Here is a 26,615-nt window from a genome sequence, read left to right as displayed (position 1 = left end):
GTCTCAGAAGAGACTGTGAACTTTAGACTTTTAAATAACTTTGAGACTGTTATAGACTATGAGACTTTTGAAGTTGGACTAATGCATTCTGCATTATGATATAGCTATAAGCCTATGGGAGCCAGGGAGTGGAATGTGATAATTTGAATGAAAATGGCCCCCATAGGCTCATAGGGACTGCCAACATTGGGAGGTGTGGCCTTGTTGGAGTAGGTGTGGTATTGTTGGAGGAAGAGTGTCACTGAGAATTAGCATTTGTCAGGGTTTTTTCTATTTTTTGTTTGTTTGTTTGTTTGTTTTTGTTTTTGTTTTTTTAGCTAGGAGTAATTTTCCCTCACCTCCCTATTCTTGGAGATGACACTTGGCAACGTCTAGAGGTATGTTTGGTTGTCACAGTTGGGGGACTATTAGTATCTAGTGTGTAGAGGCCATAGCTGACATGGAATATCCCAAAATATACAGGGCAAAATATAAAATGTAAACAGTGCTGAGATTTACCATCCCTGGTATTGCAGTCCAGGGGAACCAGCTGCAGGCTATACCAGGGCGCAAAGAGAATGCCTAGAGTCTCAAAACTTTAAACTTCTATCTGAGTGCTTTTTAAGAAATAGGAGAAAAACTCACACATTCTCTCTGTAGTTACTTTATTTTCTCATGTTGGCTTCCATTGTGCTGTTATATTTATGTTGTTCTTTCTCATTGTTCCATCCTCTCATGTCTTTTTTTAGTTTATATATCCCAACCAATTATATCAGACAATATAAGAGTTTTAATTATCCAAGAACACCTGCAGCCCTCATTTGGGGATTACAGAATCAAATTATCTTCTGTAGCCTTGACTAGTTAGAATTTATTTTCACAATTTGAGGTCAGGAATGGGTGTAAGGAATTAAGCATTTGCCAGCTAGCAATAATTTGGCTGTCTTTGTATTTACAACCTAGCCAGTCAGTTCAGCTATGTGTCCTTGTGACAGCAAGGTACTTGGTCTAATATCAAACTCTTTTTAAGGTTTGTTTCACCTAATGATGTACAAGAAACCTGTAACTACAATTCTCAGCATAAAAATTAGAAGAATTTGAGCCAGTCTGGCTCCTAGACTCAAATGTCTTCCAAAATCATAAATCTAAGCTGTGATTAAAGCAGCTTCTCAGTGGAACTCAATAGGCCCTGAATGTGTCAAAATTTATATGGCATCTTACTGACAGTCCACAAATATGAATATTCCCAGTAGATGAGATATAGTCATGGGACAAACACACTACAATAAAGCAATGTAAGACTGCCCACACCATATACATAATATAAGATACCAAAGTACAGCTGAAGCAAAAGACATTCTGGAGTCTATAATCTTGTAAGCCTTGCTTGAATAAGACATTTCCACTAGAGAGTTGAACTTCTGGTATGCTGACACCTGATATATAAACACCTCTGATATGGCTATTGGCTACCAGCACCATGGATTAGTATAAATCAAATTTTATTCATGTGAGTATGTGACTATGTGTATACATATTTACATATTTGCATTCATAAATATCTACATACATACAGAGACACAGATATGCTGTTAGTGAATATAAAATAATTTGAATGTTTCTTGGAATGTAATTACTGACATCTTTGTTAGCTACAATTATTATTTTTTTAAACCAAGGATCTGGTTCTCATAGACTTTAGATCAACAATTCCCAACCTATGGGCCACTATTGCTTTGGAGGTAACATATCAGTTATCCTGCATACCAGATATTTATATCATAATTTATAACAGTATCAAAATTATAGTTATGAAGTAGCAATGCAATAATTTTATGTTTAGGGGTTGCTATAACATGAGGAACTATATTTAAAATATTCCTGCATTAAGAAGTTTGAGAACCACTGCTTTAGACTAAATCAAATGGTTGTTTGTTATTGGCATTCATTTTGTATATGCTAGAAATTGGTTTAATACATAAAATTAATTAGAAGCTGCTTTTATCTATTATAACCATATATATATATTCTGTCTTATCAGAAAAAGTCATCATACAACAGCAACTTAGCAAAACCTTGCATCAAATTAAAATTTTTAAAGGGCTGAGGATGTAGCTCAGTGGTAGAGTACTTGCCTAACAGGCTGATGGCTTAAGTTCAATACCCAAAGTTAGATAAACATAAATGTGAATGTATTTACCAAATCTTAATTCTATTTAACTGATAGAAGTGTGTGTGTGTGTGTGTGTGTGTGTGTGTGTGTGTGTGTGTTAGTTTGGGCTGCTATATCAAAACACCTGAGCCTGGGTGACAGAAGTCCAAGATCAAGGACTTGGAAGGTTCATGTTGGATGAGGACTACCCTCTACTTCCCAGGTGGCACTTTATTATTATATTCTCATATGATAAAAAAAAAAAACAAGCAGATGGCAACTGTTCCCTGCCAGCACCTGATTGGACTAAGAGGTGAGTCTTTATCCTCATAGCCGAACACCACAGCCCCTAGGCTTTGGGCCCAGGGGCACAACCTTGCGCCCCCACACCACCACCCATGGCAGTCCCTGTAGCAGAATTGTTAGAAGGTCTTATTAATAAAAACAAACCTGGTGCCAGTTATTGGGGTGAATGCTGGAAGATCAGAGAAGCAGAACAAGCCACAGCTTCCTCACCTTTCTAATTCCTCAGCTGATCCTGTTTCTTCAGACTGGAAGCTTCTGAGTCCTCATCTAAATGGACCTCAGCTGAACTGCTTCTCAAAGCCTAAAAGCTTAACCTTCCAAATGCTTCTAGTTTCTGGTCTTCATGCCTTATATATCTTTCTGCTTTCTACCATCACTCCCTGGGATTAAAGGCGTGAGTCACCATGCCTGGCTGTTACCGGTGTGGCTTTAAATTCACAAAGATCTGGGTGATCTCTGCCTCCCAAGTGATAGGATTAAAGGTATGTGTGCCACCATTTTCTGGCCTCTAGTGGCTGTTCTGTTCTCTGACCCCAGATAAGTTTATTATGGTACACAATATTTTCGGGAACATAATATCACCACAAGTCCCAGTTACAGGCCAGTTGGCAGGCAAACCTCCTGTAGACTGGTCAGACTACCACCATCCCCCATCAGACCCAGTAACCCACAAGCCACACCTTTCCTAAATCCTGCCCACCCTCCAAGACTGCAACTGTTCCCTGAGACAGAGCCTGCCAATGCCTGATTGGACTAAGAGGTGAGTCTTTGTCTAGGTGGGGCCCAAGGGCACAACCCTGTGCCCCCACACCACCAGCCATTGCAGTCCCAGTCTCAAGCCAATAGGTAGGCCTTCTGCAGACAGGTCAGACTACCACCAACCCCCACCAGACCCTGTAACCCACAAGTCACACCCCTCCCAACCCACCCACTCACCAAGATTGCAGCTACTCCCTGAGACAGAGCCCCACAAGGGCCAAGTGGACTAAGAGCTGCTCCCTAGACAAAGAGTCCATCATCACTGATTGGACCAAGCAAGTCAATCAGACCAAGAGAGGCTCCCTCAGACACAGATACCACTTGCACCAAGTGGAGAAAGAGATGGGTAAACACCAGTGCAAAAATACAGCCAACAACATAGAAAACAGTATGGCTCCATCAGAACTTATGTCAGCAAGACCTGAACATCCCAACACAGAAGAAACAGAAGAAATTGACCTTAAAAGTGACCTTAAGAAGATGATAGAGATCTCTAAAGAGGAAATGAAAAATTCCCTTAAAGAATTCAAGGAAAAGTCAAACAAAAAATTGGAAGAATTCAATAAATCCCTTAAAGAAAGCCAAGACAAAACAATTAAACAAGTGAGGGAAACAGTTCAAGATTTGAAAACTGAAGTTGAGACAATACAGAGGACACAAACTAAGGGAATGCTGGAAGTGGAAAATCTGAGTAAATGAACAGGAACTACAGATGCAAGCATAACTAACAGAATGCAAGAAATAGAAGAGCAGATCTCTGGCATTGAAAATATGATAGAGGAAATAGATTCATCAGTCAAAGAAAATACTAAAGCCAACAAAGTCATGACCCAAAATTTCCAGGAAATTTGGGACAGCATGAAAAGGCCAAACCTAAGGATAATAGGGATAGAAGAAGGAGAAGAATACCAACTCAAAGGTACAGAAAGTATATTCAACAAAATCATAGAAGAAAACATTCCCAACCTAAAGAAGGAAGTGCCTATAAAGATACAAGAAGGTTACAGAGCACCAAATAAACTGGATCCAAAAAAAAGTCCCCTCACCACATAATAATCAAACCACTAAACATACAGAATAAAGAAAAAATATTAAGAGCTGCAAAGGAAAAAGGCCAAGTAGCATATAAAAGCAGACCCATAAGAATAACACCTGACTTCTCAATGGATACTCTACAAACGAGAAGGTCTTGGACAGACATTATACAGACACTAAGAGACCAAGGATGCCAACCCAGACTATTATACCCAGCAAAACTTTCAATCAACATAAACAGAGTAAGCAAAATAGTCCATTAAAAAAAAAACAGATTTAAACAATATATTTCCACAAATCCAGCCCTACAGAAAGCACTAGAAGGAAAAATCCAACCTAAGGAAGTTAGATACACCCATGAAAATACAGGCAATAGATAGTTCCACACCAACAAATACCAAAGAAGGGAAACATATTACCACCAAAAAATAACAGGAATTAACAATCACTGGTCATTAACATCCATTAATATCAATGGTCTCAATTCACCTATAAAAAGACACAGGCTAAAACTAGTGGAAACACATGAACTATGAACCAATAGCTGAGGATCCCCCATGGAACTGGATCAGGCCCTCTGGACAAGTAAGAACTATTTAGGGGGCCCCCAGGCAGTAGGACCAGGACCTGTCCTTAGTGCATGAGCCGGCTTTTTGGAACCTAGGGCCTATGCTGGGACACTTTGCTCAGCCTAGGTGAAGGGAGGAGGGGACTGGACTGCTTCAACTGAATCTACCAGGCTGAGCTGAATCCCCAGGGGAGTCCTTGCCTTGGAGGAAGTGGGAAGGGGAGTGGATTGGGGGGAGGGCGGGCATGGGTGGGAGGAGAGAGGATAGGGAAATCTGTGGCTGATATGTAGTATTTAATTAATTATAAAATTTTTAAAAAGACAAAGGCTAGCAGAATGGATACAAAAACAAGATCCATCCTTCTGCTGCATACAACAAACACATCTCAACTTCAAAGACAGACACTACCTCAGAATAAAAAGCTGGGAAAAGACTTTCCAATCAAATGGATTTAAGAAGCAAGCTGATGTAGCTATCCTAATATCTAATAAACAGACTCCAAACTAAAATCAATTGAAAGAGATCAGTAAGGACATTACATATTTATCACAGGAAAATCCAACAAGATGAAATCTCAATTCTGAATATTTATGCCCCAAATACAAGGGCAACCACATTTAAAAGAAACATTACTAAAGCTTAAATTCACATCAAACTCCATACACTAGTAGTGGGAGACTTCAACACCCTACTCTCACCAATGGAGAGGTCTGCCAGACAGAAACTTAACAGAGAAATAAGGAAACTAACATATATCAAGACTCAAATGGACTTAATAGATATCTACAGAATATTCCATCCTAACATAAAAGATTATACCTTCTTCTCAGCACCCCATGGAACCTTCTCCAAAATCAAGCACATGCTTGGTCACAAAGCAAATCTCAACAGATACAAAAAAATAATTGAAATTACCTCCTGTATCTTTTTGAACCACCATGGCTTAAAGTTAAATTTCAACAACAACAAAAATTACAGAAAGCCTACAATTTCATGGAAACTGAATAATGCCCAATTGAATAACCAATGGGTCAAGGAAGAAATAAAGAAATTAAAGATTTCCTAAAATTCAATGAAAACAAATGTACAATATACCCAAACTTATGGGACACTATGAAAGCAGTGCTAAGAGGAAAATTCATACACTAAATGTCCGCATAAAGAAGTTAGAGAAATCTTACACCAGTGACTTAACAGCATGACTGGAAGCTCTAGAACAAGAGGAAGCAAACACACGCAGGAGAAATAGATGCCAGTAAATAATCAAATTGAGGGCTGAAATCAATAAAATAGAAACAAAGAGAACAATACAAAAAAAAATCAATGAACCAAAGAGTTGGTTCTTTGAGAAAATCAACAAATAGACAAGCCCTTATCCAAATTTACCAAAAAGCAGAGAGGGAGCATCCAAAATCAGAAATGAAAAGGGAGAGATAACAACAGACGAGGAAATCCAGAGAATCATTAGGTCATACTTCAAAAACCTGTATCCACAAAATTGGAAAATCTAAAAGAAATTGATGATTTTCTGGATAGGTACCACATACCAAAGTTAAATCAAGACCAGGTAAACTATTTAAATAGACCAATAACCCCTAAGGAAATAGAATCAGTCATTAAAAGTCTCCCAACCAAAAAAAAAAAAAAAAAAAGCCCACAACCAGATGGTTTCAGCACAGAATTCTACCAGATTTTCAAAGAAGAGCTAATACTCTTCTTTGAATAATACCAATACTTTGAGTAATACCAATACTTTTCAAATTGTTCCACACAATAGAAACAGAAGGAACATTACAAAACTCTTTTTATGAGTCTACAGTTAGCCTAATAGCCAAACCACACAAAGACACAACAAAGAAAGAGTTACCGACTAATCTCCCTCATGAACATTGATGCAAAAATATTCAATAAAATACAGGAAGACATCAAAAAACTATCCACCATGAACAAGTAGACTTCATCCCAGGGATGCAAGGATGGTTCAATATATGAAAATCTGTCAATGTAATACACCATATAAACAAACTGAAAGAAAAAGCCACATGATCATCTCATTAGATGCTGAAAAAGCCTTTGACAAAATCCAACACCCATTGGTAAAGGTTCTAGAGAGATAAGGAATACAGGGAACATACCTAAACATAATAAAGGCAATTTACAGCAAACTGATGGCCAACATCAAATTAAATGGAGAGAAACTCAAAGTGATTCCACTAAAATCAGGAACAAGACAAGGCTGTCCACTCTCCCCATACTTATTCAACATAGTGCTTGAAGTTCTAGCTAGAATGATAAGACAACAAAAGGAGACTGAGGTGACAGCAATTGGAAAGGAAGAGGTCAAACTTTCCCTATTTGCAGATGATATGATAGTATGCATAAGTGACCCCAAACATTCTGCCAGGGAATTCCTACAGCTGATAAACTCCTTCAGTAAGGTGACAGGATACAAGATAAACTCAAAATATCAGTAGCCCTCCTATATACAAATGATAAATGGGCTGAGAAAGAAATCAGGGAAATATCACTCTTTACAATAGCCACAAATAATATAAAATACCTTGAGGTAACTCTAACTAAGCAAGTGAAAGACCTATATGATAAGGACTTTAAGTCTCTGAAGACAGAAATCGAAGAAGATATCAGAAAATGGAAAGATCTCCCATGCTCTTGGATAGATAGAATTAACATAGTATAAATGGCAACCTTACCAAAAGCAATCTACAGATTCAATGCAATCCCCATCAAAATCCCAACACAATTCTTCATAGACTTGGAAAGAACAATACTTTGGAAAAACAAAAAACCTAGAATAGCTAAAAGAATCCTGTATAGTAAAGCAACCTCTGGAAGCATCATGATCCCTGACCTCAAGCTCTACTATAGAGCTACAGTAACAAAAACTGCTTGGTACTGGCATAAAAACCGACACGTGGAATCAAATTGAAGACCCTAACATTAATCCACATACCTATGAACATATGATTTTCAACAAAGAAGCCAAAACTGTATCATGGAAAAAAGAAAGCATCTTCAACAAATGGTGCTGGCATAACTGGATGTCAACATGTAGAAGATTGCAAATAGATCCATATCTGTCACCATGCACAAAACTCAACTCCAAGTGGATCAAAGACCTCATATAAACTTGATAGAAGAGAAAGTAGGAAGTAGTCTTGATCGCATTGGCACAGAAGACCATTTCCTGAATATAACACCAGTAGCACAGACACTGAGATAGACAATTAATAAATGGGACCTCCTGAAACTGAGAAGAATTTGTAGAGCAAAGGACATGGTCAATAAGACAAAACGGCAGCCTACAGAATGGGAAAAAATCTTCACTAACCCCACATCTGACAGAGGGCTGATCTCCAAAGTATATAAAGTCAAAAGGCTAGACTTCAAAATACTAAACAATCCAATTAAAAAATGGGCTACAGAGCTTAACAGAGAATTCTCAACAGAAGAATCTCAAATGACTGAAAGACATTTAAGGAATTGCTCAACATCCTTAGTCATCAGGGAAATGCAAATCAAAACAACTCTGAGATACCATCTTACAACTGTCAGAATGTCTAAGATCAAAAACACTGAAGACAGCTTATGTTGGAGAGGATGCGGAGCAAGAAGTACACACCTCCACTGTTGGTGGGAATGCAAACTTGTGCAGCCACTCTGGAAATCAGTATGGCAGTTTCTCAGAAAATTGGGAATAAGTCTTCCTCAAGACCCAGCTATACCACTCTTGGGCATATACCCAAGGAATCTCAATCTTACCACAAGGACACATGCTCAACTATCTTCATATCAGCATTATTCATAATAGCAAGAACCTGGAAACAACCTAGATGCCCCTCAACTGAAGAATGGATAAAGAAAATGTGGCACATATACACAATGGAGTACTACTCAGCAGTAAAAAAACAATGATATCATGAAATTTGCAGGCAAATGGATGGAACTAGAAAATATCCTGAGTGAGGTAACCCAGACTCAGAAGGACAAACATAGTATGTACTCACTCATAAGTGGATACTAGATGTAAGGGAAGGGGTGGCCAGACTGCAACCCACAGCTCCAGAGAGGCTAGCTAATAGGGAAAGATCCTAGGAAGGACACATGGATGACCCTGTGAAGGATAAGTGGAGAGATCTACATGAGCAGACTGTGAGTGGGGGGTGGTGAGGAGTTGGGGATGAGAGCATAGGGAAATGGGAGGGTCGTGCTGAAACAAGGACAGAGTATGAGGGCAAGGAGGGAGATACCATGATAGATGAAGACATCATGGGAATAGGAAGAGGATGGGAAGGCTCTCAGGAATCCACAAGGATGACCCCATTTTGGACTGCTAGCAGTAGCCGAGAGGGTGCCTGGACTGGTCTATTCTGGTGACCAGTCTATTGAATACCCTAACTGTCATCATAGAGCCTTTGTCCAGTGACTCATGGAGGCAGATGCAGAGATCCACAGCCAGGTGCTAGGCTGAGCTCTGGGAACCCAATCAATGAGAGAGAGGAGGGATTCTACAGGCAGGAGATGTCCAGATCATGATGGGAAGACATGCAGAGATGACCAGACACACTAGTGAAAGCCCATGAACTGTAGGCTAGTGGCTGTGGAGCCCCCCATGGGACTGGACTAGGCCTTCTGGATACAGAAAACAGTTGTTTGGCTGGAACTGTTTGAGGGGCACCCAGGCAGGGGGATCAGGATCCATCCCTGGTGCATGGACAGGCTTTTGGGAGCCTGGTGCCTATGGTGTGACACCTTGGGCAGCCTTGGTGCAGTGAGGAGGGGCTTGGACCTGCCTAGGCTCAGTGTGCTGGACTCTGCTGACTCCCCATGGGAGACCTTGATTTGGGGGATGTGGGGATATGGGGTGGCTTATGAAGGAGGGCTAGGGGGTAGGAGGAGGTGGGATCTGTGGATGATATGTAAAGTGAGTAGAAAATTTCTTAATAAAGAAAAATAGGGGGAAAAAAGCAGTTGAGAAGGATGGGAACCAGCTAGTCCTCTCCAACTATTTGATAAGCTATCCACAAAGTCAGAATCTTCATGCCCTAATCACCTAATAAAGGACTCACCTCCTCATATTATAGCATTGAAGGTTAAAGTCCAAATGAGTTTTGGAGGTGGATACAAATATTCAAACCATAACACTATCTTCATGCTTGTTCCAAAGTATTTTAATTTCTGTTGTTTTTCAGTAATTTTGAAGTTGGGAAATGTGATCTAGCACAGTCTTACAGTTGGGAACAAGTAGCACTTCATCCCATGTGTAGGAAGAAGCAAGGCCATTTTTTCCAAATCTCTGTGGAGAGGGGATCTGGTGCTGACCTGAAGTACTGGATCTGATAGAAAATGAAACTCTTTGCCCTGGGCCCTCTTTCTTCTCATATAACATCAGGGATCATCTTTTAAGCTTCTGAAGTCCTCTTAGTAAATTCTGCAGATTGCTGTTTTTCTTTCCAATCCATTTCTCCCATAAAGAAGGTCTTTGTGATTCTACAGTCTTGCCCTACAAGCAAATAAAAAAAACAAAATTTCTATCTTTTTTGTTCTTGAATGCAAGTCATACATGCCTAGGACTCAAGTAATTAGCAACCGAATACTGACACTTCTTTTTAAGATATTACAACCCATTCAGAACATACTCCTTTAATCCTAGCATGCTGGAGGCAGAGGTAATTGGATCTCTGTGAGTTCGAGGCCATCCTGGTCTGCATAGAGAGTTCCAGACCACATAGGGTTACATAGTGAGACTTTGTCTCAGAAAGAAAGAAAAGAAACAAAGGGAAGGAGGGGAGAAAGAGAGAAACAAATAAAAAAATTTTAAATAACATTTTTATGTCATCAAATACTTCTTAAGTATTACATGTAATAGTTGAATAATAGACCGTTTATTTCAAAGCTAAGCATAGTGATATATACCTGTAATCTTGTCACTCAAGAAGCTGAGACAGGGGGTTGGGGATTTAGCTCAGTGGTAGAGTGCTTGCCTAACAAGCACAAGGCCCTCAGCTGAGACAGGAGGATCACAAGTTGAAGACTAAGCTAGGCTGAGCCGCACAGCTGGACTACAAAGTGAGGCCTGTCAAAACAGCAGCAGCAACAAACAACAGAAAAGAAATAGCATTATCTTTCTTGTAGAGCTAATAAGGATTAAAAGGCAAACTACATGTAATGACCTCAGACCTATAGCTTGCTTGCTGTAATGTACTTAAAACAAATTTTAAAGAATTAAGAATAAGTCATTGCAGTCACTCTCCTATTGTTAGAGTCTGCCCTTGTACATAACTAACTCAAAGTAGAATTGCTGGGTCAAAGAGCATAAATGTGTTGAAGGCTGTGTGCTAATTTCCATATCATTTGAAGTGGAAATGAACTCTAGTTTAACCAGACCTTTTAACAGGGTCAGATGCTCTTGCTTTTAAAACTCCTTGCTTAATCTGATGTGTAAGAAAGCATTGCCTAGTTATCATTGCTATGTACATTCTGTTGACAATTCACGAGACTGAGCCTCTTAACCAAAACCATTAACATTTATTTATTTTACTGTCTCCATATTTTATAAATTTGTCATTGAGGTCTTTGTGTCTTCCTTGAACTTATTTAAATAAGATGGTGTACCCTTATTTTTTTCTGTCACCAATCATCAGCTGAGAGGACTGAAGAGGTACAGGAGTATGACAGGAGTAATTGTCATAGGGAGCATGGGGAAAAGGGCACCAATAACACATAAACAGATGGCCAGGTCGGTGTGTGGGTCCTGCAGAGTGAGCTGCCATCTAATTATATGTGAATAGATGTAATTTCTAAATGTAAAACTGAATGTAGAACATCTCCCTAATCTGGCACTCTCCTTTTCTCCTTCTAAGACACATCAGTCCAAAAATGTTAATTCTTAATAGAAATATTGCAAAGTACTTTTAAGACTATAAGTACTTTTTCTGTTGTAGAGGCGATCACAAAAAGATAATTATTTTTTTTAGCCATGAAAAACAGATGCCATGACTCCATAACCAGTTTACACTATTTATTTATAGTAAACCAAGTCAAAATAATCAGCTTATCTTCAGGCCATTTTTAAAATGCTTTCTCTCACTGCTGATGGTGAGAAAGTCAAATACTTTGACATTGTATTATACTGCTGACTCAACTATTAGCTTTTGTGTGTTTATATTTTAGCTTCTTTTGTTCTTTTTTTAAAAATTTAATAATTATAAAGCACATAAAATTTCTTAAATTTCCCTTCTAATTTCTTCTCATAATACCCTGGGTACAGAAACTTATTTTTGTGAGGAAATAGTCCTCAAAAGTGCTCTTGTCAGCCCATACCCCCATGCTATGCACAGAATTACACAAACTTTATATCAACTTATTTCATGTGAAACTAGAGTCTTTGGGTAACTGAGAAAAACTTGCTATAAGCTCCCAATGTTTCATTTAATGAGCAGTTTAAAAAGTTTGGTTCACTGTGCTTGTCTTCAACTTTCCTTTCTTTTCTTTTTCTTCTTTCCTTTTTCTCTCTTTCTTTTTTTCTATTTTTCATACAGAATCTTGCTACATAGCCTATGCTGATATTAATTTTGAAATTCTCTACCCAGACATGGCCAAACTATTTTAGTTGTTACTTTAGATAGCATGATTTGAATGACACTCTGTTCTAGACCCTGTTCTACACTTTTAAAAATAGGGGGGTTGGGGATATAGCTCAGTGGTAGAGCGCTTGCCTAGCAAGCACAAGGCCCTGGGTTCAATCCTCAGCTCCAAAAAAAAAATGTTAATTAATTTAACCCTTACAACATCCCCAGAAGATTAAAAATGATAATAATAAAAAATAATGTTTCATTCTACAGAAAATGAAAGCAAAAAGAGGTTATATACTTGCCTCATGCCTCACAATTGAGCAGCTAAAATGATGCTATACTTGTTAATCTAATCTTCCTATACCAAATACTCCTTTATTAATTCAATTTCTTCTACTTTCTCTTCCATTCCCAAAGATTATCTATGAATTACAAGTCACATTCTCTTCTCAAATGTTGTTGTGGACAAAACAGTACCTCATGTGGCTTTGATAAAATCACTTAACTGGGTTTTAGTTTTGCCTTATGTCTGATAAGAATAACAGTAATAACCTATATAAGCTTACAAGTCAGTCATGAAAATCAAGGAAGAAGGTGGAGGTGCAAGGACTTTGTAAGGAAAACTTTTTTACTAGTCACTCCTTAAAAGTGTTCCCAAGAGCTGGAGAGATGGCTCAGAGGTTAAGAGCACGGACTGTTCTTCCAGAGGTCCTGAGTTCAATTCCCAGCAACCACATGGTGGCTCACAACCATCTGTAATGAAATCTGGCGCCCTCTTCTGTATACTAAATAAATAAATCTTAAAAAAAAAAAAAAATGTTCCCAAAAGAAGGCAGGTTAAACCAAGTGTGAAGGAGGGATGTGTTCTAACAACCACAGATTACATTTAGTGACAATTGAGTAACAAATGTTCCAGGCTTTGTGCTGAGAGTGGTCTATTCATTATCTCATTTAATGTTTATAATAAACAATGGATTCATTCAAGTGGACCCTCCCCTCCTGCAATGGAAAGATTTATTAGCATAAGTCAAGAATAAATTAGGGGCTGGAGAGATGGCTCAGAGGTTAAGAGCACTGACTGCTCTTCCAGACGTACTGAGTTCAATTCCCAGCAACTACATGGTGGCTCACAACCTTTGGTAATGAGATCTGCTGCCCTCTTCTGGTCTGCAGGCATACATGCAGACAGAACACTATATACAAAATTGTGGTGGTATTATGTTGCCCGAAGTATTGTGTGTTCCCCGAAATAAACTTATCTGTCAGAGAACAGGATGGCCACAATATTAAACATGAGGATAGGTAGTGGTACCACACGCCTTTAATCCCAGCACTCAGGAGGCAGAGCCAGGTGGATCTCTGTGAGTTCAAGGCCACATTGGAAACAGCCTGGCATGGTGACTCACACCTTTAATCCCAAGGAGTGGGGGCAGAAAGAGAAAGATTATATAAGGCGTGAAGACCAGAAACTAGAAGCATTTGGCTGGTTAAGCATTTGGCTGGTTAAGCTTTCAGGCTTTGGAGCCGCACAGTTCAGCTAAGATTAATTTGGATGAGGACTCAGAAGCTTGCAGTCTGAGGAAACAAGACCAGCTGAGGAACTGGCAAAGTGAGGAAGCTGTGGCTTCTTCTGCTTCTCTGATCTTCCAGCGTTCACCCCAATAACTGGCCTCAGATTTTATCTTATTAATAAGACTTGTTAAGATTCCTACTACACAAAATAAATAAATCTTTAAAAAAATAAGTTAGCTGTGCTGTAACAGGGGTGCAGGAACTGCTTTCACTGAAAAGCGCTGACTGCTCACTAGGGCCCTAATATTACTAGTAGCAAGCTTAGCATCTCTGGCCTTTATTTTTTACCTGTCTTTGTTACCTTGGGTTAGCTGCTCACCTCTGATGGGTATGTTAATCACCTAAGGAACGTTATTTACAAACTAATGATACTTTCAACTATCTTGTCCCCCTTTAAGGCTGAAGGCACAAACAGAAGAGTGACTAAGGCATTTTATAGTCTATTAAAAAAATTCTTGCTCTAAATACCCAAAAGTACCTAAAGTTCTTTAGTCACCTTGGGTTCAAAGACCCTTGTAAGACAGGCCACCCCCGAGGCCCGAGATAACAGGCATTTGTTCACCATGGCAGGGGCTATACTCTGGGGCAGAAGTAGTCATCTGAGAACCACCTTGACCTCTCAAACAATAACTTCCTTGGACCATCTTGAAGAACCAGAATTAGTAAGTGACCAACCAGACCCAGGACTGCACAGTTATATATACCTCTTACTCCTTATCCCAATTATTCTTTGCTTTTTAAACTCAAGCTTATGTCAGCACTCTGAAGATGAGCTTTGAGTAATTAGGTCACTTTTGATGTTCCTCTTTCCAATGAGTACATGTATTAAATCACCTCTCTCTCCTCATCATTATCTGTCTCTTTAATTGGTAAATTGGATGCTTGACCAGGAGTAGTCTGAAGGGACTGCCAGAGCCTGGGCTTTTGCCCTGAAATTCTAGTCACAATGCAGCTGTCCACCAATCGCAGCCAAAGAAGGAAGTGTTAGTAGGTAGATGAACAAACTGTTCAGATTTTGAAGATACAACCCATGTCTCTGAAGTGGCTCTATAGGAGCCCAAGCCATGCCCAAAGAAGGTCAATAAAGACAGGGTGGGAAAATTTCCTTGGATCAGAGGCCACACTTTGAGAAGGTATAACCTGGGACATAACCACCATGTAAATTAAATTGGACTTTTCTCATTGCATTGGGGACTTAGGAAGCTTTTAAAAATTGTTTTAGAAAATTATTCTGATTTACTCAGGCCATAGAACAAAAAAGACCTCAATAAAGAGTCTAGAAACATATACTGCCTCTAAAAAGGACCCCTAACTTATGTTGTTGTACCCATTTAGCGAAACCCCCAAGACCACCCAGCAACTGGTTTCCGATGCAAGCACATAAGGGTCCTTTCATTGTCAGATTCAACCTAGGCCACTGCCAGGCAAATAGAGGAAATGTGGTGGCAGTCACAAGTCCAGGTGTAGAGAGTTTTTATAGGGAAAAACTGCAAGCTGGGAATTGGCAACTAGGGATTGGATAGAAGGGATATGGGGCAAGGTGACTATTTTTAAACTATTGGTCTAGACTTTGGGCATGAAACCACATTTGAAACCATTGGGTTGTACTTTTGGCGGGGAACCACAACTTGCTCAGCAGAATTATCTAGATATTTTCAAGGACCATAAACTGCAAACAGAATGTCTGCAGGACCATGCTGCCCTGTATCTGTTTGAGTTGTCATGGCACATTCCTGAGGTCCTTTCTGGAACTGAGTACAGCAGGTGGTCTAAGATGGTGGCCCTACCCTTAGATGGGGTCTGTATTGCCTTCACAACATAACAAACTAAGTAAAAGATTTCAGAATTGGATTCAAGGGGGACATTGATGGGGATTGTCTTTTGGTGCAAGAGATTTATTAGAAGAGTTAGTAACACCATGAACATATAGACAGACAGGAGCATGGCAAGGGCTCTGAGGAGAGTTCAAGACAACCCGCAAGGCAGAGTGGAGATCCTTTACTATAAGATTTGGAGAAGGAGGAGAGTTTTAGATCACATGTTGGTATGTAGTCCATAGCATAGGCTCACAACCAGCTGTCTTTGATTCTTTGGTGGCAAAAGGAAGTAGTCCCATTGGCGAAGGGATGTACAACTCTAAGGTTAAGGAATGAATAAATCTTAAGGCATGAGCAATAAAAAATGAACCAAGTTAGAGAAACATCATTGCTGATAATTTGGGGAGGGGGGATCATTAAGATTCATTTTTGCTTTGTTTTATTTTATGTATATGTCTGAGTCCCTGCATGTCTAGTGTTAATTGTATGAACCTGGTGCCAACAGAGGCCATAATAGAGACCTGGATCCCCTAGAACTGGAGTTAAAGATGGCTGTGATTCATCCAATATTAGTGCTTGGATCTGAACCCCAGTCCTTTTCAAGAGTAACAAGTACTATTACACTGAACCATCTCTCCAGTTCCACTGACATATTTTTTATGCTTCCAGATAGTGCTCTTGAAACAAATACTTCAGAAAACTAGAGTGGAAGGGAGCAATTGCCCCAGAGAACAAGAAACAGTGAGGGCTTAGCAACCCTGAAAAGATAGGATGAGGCTGAGCATTCAGGGCACTGAAGATAGTAATTGCTAAGCTAAGGATAGAGTACCAATAAAGATATAACTCATATCACAATGTTTCCAAACTAATGGGGAGGGAGGGGTTAATTGGTTGGTTGGATTGGTGTGTGTGTGTGTGTGTGTGTGTGTGTGTGTGTGTGTGTGTGTATGTGTACATGTGTATGTGTATGTATGTGTTTGTGTGTTTGTGTGTGTTTGTGTGTTTGTGTGTGTATGTGTTTGTGTGTATGTGTTTGTGTGTGTTTGTGTGTTTGTGTGTGTATGTGTTTGTGTGTATGTGTTTGTGCGTGTGTATGTATATATGTGTATGTATGTGTATGTATGTGTGTATGTGTTTGTGTGTGTGTTTATGTGTGTGTTTGTGTGTATGTGTGTGTTTGTGTGTATGTGTGTGTTTGTGTGTATATGTGTGTTTGTGTGTGTATATGTGTGTGTATATACACGTGTATGTGTGTGTATGTGTGTGTATGTGTGTATATGTGTGTATATGTGTGTGTTTATGTGTGTATATGTGTGTATGTGTTTGTGTATATATGTGTATGTGTGTGTATGTGTGTGTGTATATGTGTGTATGTGTGTATATGTGTATGTGTGTGTGTGTATTTGTTAGTATAGATATATGCTTGTGTGCATGTTGATGTGGAGGCACAAGATTGACATCAAGAGTCTTTTCCAAATAGCTTTCCACGTTTATTTTTTCACACTGAACCTCTCTGATTCATCTAAACTGGCTGGTCATTGAGCTTCAGGGATCTGCCCTACTCCAGCCCAACAGTTACAGGAACACACTGCCACTGCTAGCTTCTTACATTGTTCTAGGAATCCAAACTCATATATATATATATATATTTCACAACAGGCAGTCTCCCCAGTGCCACCTCATTTTTAAAAGCACTTTTCCACTTCAGAATAAAAAATTATTTTACTCATTACTAAGTAAAAAATAAAGAAATCCCAGCCTCCTTTGATTCTTTACAGGAATGTGACAAATAGTATTCTGAGGGAATGTTAGTCAGATTGGTTCTACATGTGGCTGAGGTAAGAGTGATGGTTTCTTTGTCTGTCTGACTGTGTGAAAAGCACTCTCCTTAGCAGAAACTACTTGTTACAGCCTGGCTGAGAACAGAGGAAGAAGAGCACTCAGAGACCCTTCCTTCTGCAAGGCCAAAAGTATACACTAAGAATTCTTAATGAGAGCAAAGGAAGTGGGTGGAAGAAATTTGAGTCACAAACAAGGCCAAAGTTAATCCTGAGATTCACCAGGGAAAAACCAGTTCCACAATTTTGAACCACATTTGAAGCAAGCTTTGACTAAACACTGACCAGGATGGACTTAGATCAGGACCACTCCCTGGAATTCCCAGCTGAGTGGCCCCAGGACAGGTGTTGTGGAGGCCTTTAAGGACAAACTCATACAGCCACCAGAAGTTACTTGTGGACAGATGGGGCTAACCACTTAACTTTTGGGTCTTATATCACTCTATCAAGCTGTGCTTACTTTGGACTTTTCCCTAAAGAAAATGGTTTCTTAACAACTTTTCCATACATAAACTTAGCCTATGACAAAGGATGTTGAGTAAGAATTGTTATTAATCTATCCATTAATGTCTATAGCTATTACTTTGTAACACTGAGGTCATTACCCTTTGTGGCATCATATCATGGCAGCAGTATAGGGTGGAGCAGAAACACCTACCTCATGACCAACAAGTAGAAGAAAGGAAAACAATGACCAGAAAGCCACTATCTCCTTCATGGGCACACCACTAACAAACCAATACTTCCCTCTAGACCCCACTTCTTAAAGTTTCCAACCCCACATGAACCCTGAGATCCTACTTCAGGGGCTAGAGAGATGGCTCAACAGTTAAGAGCACTAGCTGCTCTTGCAAAGGACCGGGGTTCCATTTCCAGCATCCACATGGCAACTCACACTATTTGTAATTCCAGTTCCAGGAGACAAAGCATCATCTTCTGGCCACAGAGAGTACTGCATGCACATGGTAACAGACATGTGCAGGCAAAACACCCATACACACAAAAATAAGTAAATTTTTTTAAAAATCTAAAATTACATAGTTGGTACAGAAAAGAAGAAAGGAAGGGAAATGTATCAAAATTTAAACTCAGAGCTTCTTACTATAAAAGGCAGATATTAAGAACCACAGGTTTTGAAAACCACATTATTTCACAAATACTTGATTCAGTGATTACAGGATGAATACTATTGAAACAATGGAGCAGCTTGTTCCAGTAAAACTTTATGTATGGACACTGAAATTTGAATCTTACAATTTCACTTGATATAAAATACTAGTTTTTGTTTTGTTTTTGAAGTTTTTCAAAACAGGGTTTCTTTATGTATCCCTAGCTGTCCTTGAACTCATTCTGTAGACTAAGCTGTGTGCCACCATGCCAGGCAAAATATGAGTCTTCTTTTGGTATTTATTTTAAATATTTTTAAAAATGTAAAAACTTTCAAAGTTTAAATACTTTTGATTCATTTGCTATCTTGAAACAGGCACCAGCCAAATTTGGTCAATTAATAAGAATTTGTTGGCCTTTGTTCTGAATTAACGGACTATAGCGATCATTTGAGAAAGCATTCTTATTATTCAGTCTTCTATGGCTTTATTTCCTCTCAGTTACCTGCCATCTTCTTTTACCTCATTGTTTTTTCCATCTTTGGTTTGTTTATTTTTTTTTTTGTTTTGTTAAGATGGGCTCTTACCACGTAGCCTTGAACTTGTAATTGTCCTGCCTCTACCTCCAAAGGGTCGAGATAACACAGGTGTACACCACCACACTCAGCCTCTTTATGTCATTTTTACTATATATTAACCACAATTAAATAAGACCTCCTAGGGCTGGGGATCTGGTTCGGTGTACAGCACTTGCCTAGCATTCCCCAGTACCACTCATAGATAATAAATATAACCTGTGCTGCTATGGAAACTTACAAAAATAGAAAAAATAGGTTGGTGAATATTTCACAGCACATGGAGATTAGAGGTTAATTCATTTATTCTGGCAATAAGAGATAAGAAAATAGTTCTGGAGGTAAAATTTAGACACTGCTGGGCATGGTAGCACACACTTGTAATTCTGGAAATCAGGATCACAATTTCCATGTAAGCCTGAGCCAGATAACAAGATCATGTCTCAATAGGACAAAATAAGAGGTTAGAAATGTCACTGAGTGGTAGAGTACTTACCTATAATGCTCAACAGCCCTGGTTTTGATCTCCAACAATGTAAAACAGACAAACAAGAAATATTCTATCTCAATGATGGCATGAAATCCTTATGAAACACTTACCTGAAAGCAGTGAGATCTGCAATACAAACAGAAATCTTTTTTAAAAATTAAACCGAACTGGTCAACAAAACTGGTCAACAATAACAAAAAACACATCCATTTATGACAAATGCCTAAAAGTAATAGGCTCATAATTTTATTTTTATTTATTGTTATTATTTTTAATTATATGCATTTTAAATTATGATTGGGTATGTGTACATGCAGTACCCACAGAGTCCAGAAGAGGGCATTGTATTCCCTTGACACTGGAGTTACAGATGGTTGTAAGCTACCAGACCATGAGAAACGGGAATGGAATTCCTCTCCTCTCTCTGCAAGAGCAGCAAGTGCTCTTAAAGGCTGAGTTATCCCTCCAGCCCACAACATGTAATTTTAAAAGAGTTACCTAGTGACTAACCCTATAATCTTCAGATAGTATGACTTTTTTGTTGTTGTTGAAAGCAAACTTTAAGTCTGTTATCTGTGTTGAAATGTGCTAAAATTATTACTGATATTCCTTTTCCTTTAAATTTTTTTCCTTAATTTGTCACATTCTGGTGAAAGTTTAATTACATATTGATTTGAGAGGATAAAATTCTTATTTTATAAGATTATATTGATAAGAAAAGCATGAGGGAGGGCTAGAGAGATGGTTCATCAATTAAATCACTGACTTCTCTACCAGAGGACCTGGGTTCAGTTCCCAGAACCCCATGGGAACTCACAAGTATCTGTAACTCCAGCCCTAGGGGATCCAATGCTTTCTTCTGGCCACTATAGGCACCAGGCACACAAGAAGTACACAATATACATGCACACAAAATGCCCATACACATAAGATAAAACAAAATAAAAAATTTTGAAAAAGAAAGAAAAGAATGGGACTAGAAAGATGGTTCTGTGGGCAAGAGCTCTTCCTGTGTAAGCATAAGAACCTGTGTTAGAATCACTAGCATCCTTCTAAGAAGCTGGTTGTAGCAGTGTGCCATTGTAACCTCAACAATGTGACAGGTAGAGACAGAAGGACTACAGAAGCTTGCTGGCTGCCAGTCTAGCTCCAGATTCAGTGAGAGACCTGTCTCTAAAGAACAAGGTGAAGAGTGATAGAACAGGACACCTAAGCAAGACACCCAGCATTCTTCTCTGGCCTCTGTGTAAACACTTGCATATATGTGTGAATATACCAGGAACATATACATTTTCCTCTCCTTCCTCCCCTCCAATAAAAAGTATGTTTCAGTGTTCTATAAAGTCCAGACAGTGAAATGATCTGCAATGGTTATGTTTTCCATTTCAAATGAGTGAGTATGTAGTAAGTATATAGCAATCAATTAAAGAACAAATAACAACATGAATAAATAGAATCAGCAATGGATAACAAAACATAATTAAGCCAAGAGTATACAACATCCATCAGAGTCAACTGGCATAGTTTGATGGAGAAAGCAAACAAAGATAATACCATAAAATTTTGAGTTTGCAAAATCCAGCAGATATGGAGTAGGGAAGTTGAGGTAGTCAGCTGGAGTTTCCAGTTGAGTTCCCACCCACCCACCCCTGTCCCCCATGGCTGAACTTCCAGCTTCTTGTTCCCACTGTCAGCATTCAGTATTTTATATTTGGAACAAGATAAAGTATACCCAGTTGTAAATAATTTCTCTTCTAGCTAGTCACAAGAACATTATGGGTTTGGTTTTTGGTTTTCTTGAGAATTTCATGCAACACACTTTTTACTTATTTTTTGTATATAGGTGTTTTTCCTGCATGTCTGTCTGTCTACCATGTGCATTCCTGGTGCCCATGGAGATTAAGTAAGGGAGAAATCTCTGGGAATGGAGTTACAGATGGTTGTGAACCACCAGGTAGGTGGTAGGGATCAAACTTCAGTTCTCTGAAAGAGCAACCAATGCTCTTAAATGCTGAGCCAACTCTCCAACACCAATGTATAATTTATTTTGATCATATTCACTACCAATCCTCTTTTAACTCTTCCCAGATCCAGTCCCCTCTCCCTACCAACTCAACTTTGTGTCCTCTTCCCCACCCTCATCCCCATTCCATTGTTGTGGGAATTTAGCAGAATCACTGTATGAAGTAGATATTAGAACAAACAGCTGTTTCTTTAGAAGTACTTTGACCTTGAAGAACCATTGTAGAAAACAGTGACTGTTTCTTGTGATCTGCAGAATTGTTTTGCAGCCATCCCATGACTTGGGTCACAAGATACCTTAGGCACACCTGAGGCTCTTGTATTATTGTGTATTGCACATGATACATAATAAAGACTAGAGTCATGAGGCATATGATGCTCCCCTTCAGCAAGACATGTAAATTAAGATTAGGAACCTTGATATTGCTATGCCCATGTCATGAGCCCCCCCAGAGACCACCAGGAGTCCGAGTTCATATGCAAAAGCAAAGAGCCTTTATTGCAAGCTCAGGCTTGGGCTTTCCATCTATTCCAACACAGCAGTTAGATGGGGAGAGCCTTGAGATCAGTTGAGGCAGGGTTTTTAAAGAGTAGAACATTTAGTACTTGTTTGTCTCAATTCTGATTGATCTCCCACAGGGTACAGTTTGTAATTTTTCCTGGTTATTGTAATGGTGTCTCTGTGTGTTTACTTGGGGGACGTGAGTGGGAGAGATTTCTCCTGACCATGGGCAAGGCAGGACCAGGAAAACTTCAGCTATATAACTTTATAATCAGTTTTATGAAAGCTATACAACATTGCAGAGAGATATGCTTTAGGGAGATACTAACTATGAACATTCAACTTAATAACTCCTAATGTAGCTCCATGATGAACACATCAAGAAAATGTACTGAAAGTTGCTGTTTGAGGATAAATTCAGTAGGCATATTGTACTGCGACTTCAAACTAAACAATTTATTTGTATACTTGTCACAGTGTTCTCTGCAAGAAGTAACTGTCAAAGGAAAAAGGGGCTAGGAAAATGATCCAATGGGAAGGGTGCTAAATGCAAAGAATGCTTTGTGTTGCATTTGTTCCTGGCAGCACCAGAAAATTTTCAGTCTGCTTTTTGAAATTCCCCACCAGTGGACTGACATTCTTACTATCAAGTACCCTACAAGTGGGGGTGAAAAGCTGTCAAGTACCTTTCAGGAAAAGCAATATCCTTGTCACTTGTCAATGTCCTTGACAGTCCTCAGGACAACCTGTCAGCTTGCGAGTGGTGTCAAATTAATGAACCTTGTCATCAAAAGGGGAAAATGTTTAACAGTTCAACACAGAATAACCAATGAAGAAACTTTTTAAAAGATAATAAAATATGTCCATTACAAAGGTGTTCTATGCGGAAACAGTAGATACTTCTTAACCCTGAGTCCAACAATACTTCCCATAATAAGGTGGAAATCCCTTATTCAACATCAGTAAGATCATAGCAACAATGTGATACAGGCTTGGTGATATGCTCAAGTAACCCCATCACTTGGGAGGTTGAAAACAGGAGATCACCAGTTCAAAGTCATGATTAACTACACAGCAAGTTTGAGATAACCTGAGGTACATGAGACCCTGTCTCAAAAGGAAAAAAAAAAAAGTACTTTAAAGCTTTAAGGAAATCTATGATCCACCTTCATATTGGTTTGCCAGATACAAATCTACCTGCTTTCACCTTGATATCCTACATTCCAGTTTGCCATCCTTGGAAACTAGGGAATATTTTTCTAGACTTCTTGCAGCCATGATTACACATATAACCTAAGTCTTACCCAACACAACTGGGAGACTCAGGATATTCATTGAAAATTCCAGGGTGGCAGGCAGGCACACAAAAGCTGAGCACTCTAGTGGCAAAGGCATTTGATTCTCCAGAATTGCTACCACCATGCTTTTCCCATCCAAGGTCAGGTGACTTAAGTACCCAGTGTTTATATGTATACATACAGCAATGGAGTTTCTGTATTGACAGTCCACCTGTAGCTGGATTTTTATCCAATCTGTGCAACACTGAAGTCTGGTCCCAGCACTCTTAGATATTCTACAAATGTTCCTAAAAATTTGAAATAAATTATTTTCTGTTTAAATTAGGAAGAACCCATAAGTTATTTGCAATTGAAAATCCTGACAAATTAAAATGTCTGGCTCTCAAACTGCAAAAACATTTTGGAGATCAATAGACCTGCAAGTGAACATTGGCTCCACCAATTGTTAATTTAAATGCCTTGGCCAAAGTCCCCAAACTTATGTACTTAAATTTCTTTCACTATAAAAATGGGTAGAGGGAGAAAAGGCTAATACTTAGAATACACCAGGCTGTTGTACTTAAAACTGAGACAAAAGGAAATAAAATTCCAGGAATACATGATTATGAAGTCACAATAAAAAGCTGATAAGATGATGCCTAGAAATAAGACCAGACTGGCATGCTAAAAGGAGAAAAATTACAAGACAGGAATGTATGCATTTGCAAGTGAGAAAAAGTGCAATCCCAGGCTTGCACCATTGTTAGAAGTGTAAAGTGTGGTAGTGAATACCTGTAATTCCAATGAGTCTAACAAGAGGCTGAAGCAGGAGTTTCTCAAATAGGCCAGTCTGTACTAGTTAAAAGGACCTCCTCTCTCTCTGTCTCTGTCTGTCTCTGTCTGTCTGTCTGTCTGTCTCTCTCTCTCTCTCTCTCTCTCTCTTCCTCTCAAAAATAAAAGGAATCATGGTATGATAGCTAATGCTTGTAATCCCAGCACCTAGGGATTAGAGACAGAAGAGCAGAAGTTCAAGGTTTTCTTTGATTACATAGCCAACCTCACTATGAAAACAGGAGGTAGATATTTACTGTATTGTTTAGGGTCAAGAAAAGTGATCAGTTTCTTTCTTGGCTAAAAGCTGGAAATGTTCACAACTTTGCACTTGCCAGAGGCCAGAGAAGTCAGAAGTACTTAAGCCAAAAAAAGTGTCTTTGGTTTTGGCATAATCAGAAGTTGGAGATGCCAAGAAGAGGGTCTGATTTTCTCTTATATCTTTTCCCTAAAGGAATATCCATACTGAGAATATGACCACAACTATCAGGATCTCAACACCTGGAATGAAAATTGGACTGACCAACTCATCATCTTTCCTCTTCTTCTATCCACTAAAGCTTTATTAACTCCAAAGCAGTAAGGCTCAACAGTGTTCCACTCGCAGGACCCCTTCTATTATATAAGAGCTTTGCCTTCTTTCTCTCCCCTAAGCTTCTTATAATAAAACTTCTTTTTCTAAAACTCACCTTCTGTGGTCTGTGAATTTCATTATTTGCTGAAAGCTGCAATAATATGAAGTAAGCTGATTATGACAAGGTAATACCTGGAAGAAGCCAAGGGCCTTCCAGATGTCAAGCCAAGGCTCAAGGAGTCTTGGTGATATTGACTTTTGATTATTAGACATTTTCCTACAATGAAATTTCTTGCGTGCTATTGTAGCTTTTTGCATTCAATTCCTTTTCTAAGAACAGTGTGTTGATCATTTATTGGGCACCATTTCCCCTCTACTAAAGGAATATTTAGATAACTTTCTGTGCTAATAGCAGCATGCAGCCAGAACCCCAGTTTCAAGCCTCCCTATAATTATCGTCATTAGCAGCATCAGGCCAGGACCTCCCCAGATGGACGAAAGTATCTTATCAGAGATACCTCTCTAAGAACATACTTAAGCATACAGATTATTTGTTTGAGAAGCCCTGAAGGATGTACTGATTGTTTAACTTTCTCCCTCTCCAAAGTCTTATCTCTAGTTTTAGATCTACCTTGAACGGTTAACTCAGAACTAAAGGGTTTCTACTTACAGGTACATCAAGCTGACTCAAGCTGCCCAGCCACTGAGTGCACTCCCCAACCCTGCCAGAAAACCCTGCCAGAAAACCTCAGTAGCCAAGATAGCTTGAACAGATAAGGGGCCAACGGAAAACAAGGCAATTTTATTTTCACTCATCAATGACAGACTCCTAACACTTTAACTAACCACTTCTAAGAATATAGTTGAGCACATAAAATCCTCTTTTCTCAGATATTAACCAAATTTAGCCCTCAGTTGGTTCTATTCCCCATTAGTCACTTCCCTTTTGGGCTGAAGATGACGCTGGTAATTACTGCTCTTTTGTGTGGCTCTTATTGCCCATCCTTTTGACCCTGAGGGAATTTGAACCTGGTGACCTTGCCTTAGCCAGAGCATTGCTATTGCATGGGTATATAACTGTAAATGTCAGAGACTTGAGAACATTACTGAGGAACTAGAAGAAGATGAGGAGGAGCCAGACGGGGAAGAACTAGGTGGGTAAAAAAGAGATGAGAAAGACCAAGATGGGGCAGAACTAAGATGAAGGAATTAAGATGGGCTCTTAGAGGGAACAGCAGGAAGATGCAGGGAGAATCAGCCAAAAAAGGAGCCAAATAAGAGAGCAAAATAGCAGCTGTGTAAAGAGAGAACTGACTCAAATGAGTAAAACGAATGGATTAAAGAGTTTCAAGTACATAGATTCATTTAATATCATCCAAGATTAGATTATCAGCTTGTTGTAGATTCTTCCACAGACCCTGGGAGAAGGCTATCAAGGGGCTGGACCCCAATAGTCCCCATTAATTCTTCAAGTTGCAAGATGAGAACTTGGAAGCATCTGACCTGGGTTGGCTTTGGTAGCCTTTTAGTTTCTGGGACCCCACCTTCTCAAGCATGACAGAGCTCAGAAAGGTTCTATCACCCTCAAAGACATTCCTGTATCAAAACCATGTACCTCA

General features: G+C 39.2%; 1 long non-coding RNA gene across 1 annotated transcript; it reads left to right on the top strand.

Annotated features, from left to right (window-relative positions):
• Positions 1-322: 322 nt before the first annotated feature.
• Positions 323-25,110, top strand: LOC118579921. Its single transcript, XR_004944516.1, has 2 exons — positions 323-377; positions 24,877-25,110. It is a non-coding gene; the product is annotated as an uncharacterized LOC118579921 (long non-coding RNA).
• The last annotated feature ends 1,505 nt before the right edge of the window (positions 25,111-26,615 follow it).

The sequence above is a fragment of the Onychomys torridus genome, chromosome 3 (genome assembly GCF_903995425.1).
Source record: "Onychomys torridus chromosome 3, mOncTor1.1, whole genome shotgun sequence".
NCBI lineage: Eukaryota > Metazoa > Chordata > Mammalia > Rodentia > Cricetidae > Onychomys > Onychomys torridus.
The sequence above is the reverse complement of the archived record's forward strand: the minus strand, read 5'-3'. Positions and strand labels throughout refer to the sequence as shown.